This window comes from Heterocephalus glaber, unplaced genomic scaffold, assembly GCF_053883595.1.
Source record: "Heterocephalus glaber isolate CG9 unplaced genomic scaffold, H.glaber_assembly_v1.0 deba00001504, whole genome shotgun sequence".
Lineage (NCBI taxonomy): Eukaryota > Metazoa > Chordata > Mammalia > Rodentia > Bathyergidae > Heterocephalus > Heterocephalus glaber.
In genome coordinates, this window is record NW_028258324.1 from 41,382,249 (window position 1) to 41,385,723 (window position 3,475).

General features: G+C 33.5%; 1 pseudogene; it reads right to left on the reverse strand.

Moving 5' to 3' along the window:
- Positions 1–272: 272 nt before the first annotated feature.
- LOC101711565 (NADH dehydrogenase [ubiquinone] 1 alpha subcomplex assembly factor 4 pseudogene) lies at positions 273–826 on the reverse strand (annotated as a pseudogene).
- Between the last annotated feature and the right edge of the window lie 2,649 nt (positions 827–3,475).

The window sequence follows — 3,475 nt, forward strand, 5'->3', positions numbered from 1 at the left end:
CAAGAAAAATTAGATATTATCCTTGTCTTTGTATAGTTTCTCTCAAAGTGTTAATGGTTGACTGCCTTGGTCTTTGGGTTGGATCACTCAGGTCCTCCTGCCAAGCATTCCTGCTGTACCATCCAGTTAGGGCTACATAAATTTCTCTTTGTACTTTCTTCTTTTTAATATATGACTATACAATTATAGGTATTATTTTATTTATTTATTTTTTAAATTTCTATAATTTAATATGCTAAAATTGAGGAAATAAGCAAGCAAGGGGATGAGAAGTACACATAAGAAAAGTAATTTTGTGATTTTCTTCATTTTGATTCTATTGCTTTCTTGTTTTCAGGAGGAAAGATCTTGACTTCAAAAGTAACAAAATACTTGAGAAGCGAATTTACATCTTCTGGTTTTAAATGATATTCTTGTACTATTTCCTCAGCAGTCCATGTTTCTGGATAAAGTTTATGATTATTGAGAAGTGTCAAGGCCTCTACAATGGAAATCTTGCCTTGGGAATGTTCTTAATATCCATACCAAAGTGATGGCCCTTTGGCAATCTGGATTCCTTTGTCTCTTGCCATATTTCAGAATCTTTTACCCGCAGAGGTGATACAGGATCTTTGGAATCAACATTGTCATCTCTCAGTAATGACAGCAACTTGTCATTTTTCCTAGCAATGTCTCTCTTAATTTCTGGATGGTCGCTCATCTGTTGCAGGTCGCTGCGGGTGGACGGGTGCCTCGGGGCCGCAGGGGGCTTCATCTTGCTGATTTCCCTTTCAGTTCGGTTCTCTAAGTTGAAATTCCTAACCGCTCGAGCCACCGCAGCCTCCATGCTATCTATAACATGATGCACTCAGGTTCTCTATAGGCATTATTTTAAATCTGAGACTATTTTAGTGAGGCAGTTTAATAAGCAATTGGATTTATTTTAGTGAGGCAATTTAATGAGTAATTGGATCCATAATAAGAGCAATTTTCCTTTTAAAATTTTTAGTTATTTAATGATGTGATTTTATTCTAGTATAAGACAGAGATGTTTAGGGTATGGGTAATCTTTTTAGAACACTGAAAGTAAATCTAGAATGAAGCACTGTTTGTTCATGTTAAGGTCTGTGTATTGTCAATTTATGTTTGTTTATTTTGGCAAAATATATTTTTTTAATATTTTGCACCAGGAATCAAACTCAGGATCTCATGCTTGCGAGGCAGGCGGCAGAACCACTGAGCTACATCCCGGGCCCTAAAATGTTTATTTTTTGGTTGAATTATTCCTAACTTTTTGTTTTTCTTAGTTGATTTTATTTTATTTTTTGCATGTTTAAGATTCACTTTTCAGCATTTCATTCTAGAATATTATATACCCTTCTAGAGATTATTTTTATTCAATTTAATTGAATTCCAATTGATTGCTTTTTTACACAGAACACAAAGAAGAGCTTTATTCTAATGCTGGTTCACTTCTAAAATTAACTAAATCTGTAATATAGCCATAAGAATCTGTATTCAAAATATGGTGCTTTCTTTCTTCCTTTTTTATTCTTTTAATTTTTTATTTCTTAAGATTATGATTCTTTATTAATATAGGATGACTAGTAATAAAGTGTTTAATGCTAAAATTACCATATTAAGTACAATATTGACTGTAATAGTTTTTCCAGAAAGATTTCACTCTGTATCCAAATAGCCAACCAGCCACAGAAGAACAAATGTTAAAATAAATTAAGAATATATTTAAATGCAAAAACAGAATAAGACATTAGTCTTGCTGTTAATTTAAAATATATTTATGACATCAAAAATATAAATGATTTGAAAATATGTTACAAATATAAAATAACTGTGATCTGGAAAAATACTGATCAAATCACAATCCTTAATTTTATCCTTAATAAGTTTTTTCTTACAAAATTTAAATGTATTATTTCAAATTAATTTGTAGCTATAAATAGCAACATGTAATTACACTGTAAATCGTATGGAAAAATCTTTTTTAAAAATAAACATAACATTTTGTCTATATTTAATTTTTATTTTACTGCCTCATAATGACACTTTTTTTTTCCATTAACTTTATTGGTACATTTTAAGTATACAGGACAGTTACATTTATCATTGGGATCTTGTACCTTTACATGACCTATCTTGGTTCTTATTTTTTCCCCATTCCCCTGCCCTCCCTTCACCCTCTCCACCCTTCCCTACTTAAAAAGATTTTGTTTCCACTTTTTTCTTTTTCTCGTATTTTTTGTTTTCCCTTCTTTCCTTTCCCCTACCCCTCCTACTTCCCTTACTCTTTTAGACCTTTTCTTCCTATTTCACAATATCAACTATGTATTTTGATCTTTATTTACACTTTTAGTTTTTCACACCAGAGAAATTATTCAGTATTTACACGTGTCCTATTTATTTCACTTAAGAGTACATTCTCAGTGTCCATCCACTTAGCTATAAATGTCTCTAGTTTCTCATTCTTTATGGCTAAGTAGTACCCATTTTACAAAAAAACCCACATCTTCTTTATTCAGTCTCCAGTTGATGGGCAATTGGGCTGCTTCCAAGTTTTAGCTATTACAAACTGTGCTTCTATGAACATGGGTGCACATATTTCACTGTGATATGATTCTTTTGATTCTTTTATTTCTTTGAGAAAGATAGCCAGCAGGGGAATAGCGGGGTCAAATGGGACTTCTAGTCCTAGTTCTTTGAGGTATCTCCATACTGATTTCCACAGTGGTTGCACCAGTCTACCCTCCTGAGAGTAGTGGAGCTATTATAAACTGTGTCACCATAAACATGGGTGAGCATATATCACTGTGGTATGATTCTTTTAATTCTCTTGAGAAGATACCAAGCAGAGGGGTAGCTGGGTCAAAGGGGACTTCCAATCCTAGTTGTTTGCGTTATCTCCATATTGATTTCCACAGTGGTTGCACCATTCTGCACTCCTACCAACAATGAAGAAAGGTTTCTTTCTCCCCACAACCCCATCAGCATTTGTTATTGATTGATTTCTTGATAGCAGCCATTCTTTCTGGGGTGAGGTAGAATCTCAGCGTTGTTTTCATCTCCATCTCTTGAATGATCAGTGATGTTGAACATTTTTTCATATACTTCCTTGGTGCTTTAACTTCTTTGTCTGAGAAATGTCTGTTCATTTTAGATGCCCATTTTTAAACTGGGTCTTTATATTTTGGGGGGTCTGAATTTTTTTTAGTTCTTTATATATTAGTAGATCTTTGTCTGAGGAACAGCTGGTAAAAAATTTTTTCCCACATTTTAGGTTGTCTCTTAGCTCTCTTGGTGGTTTCTCTTGCAGTGCAGAAGCTGGTCAAGAAGATGAGATCCCAGTTGTTGATTCTTTCTGCTAGTTCCTGTGCTACTGAGGATTTGTTCATAGTTTTTTCCTACGCCAATGAATGACACCTTTTTTAAATGAGAGAAATTACATAGAAAATTTACAGATCAAGGAAAGAGAACTTGT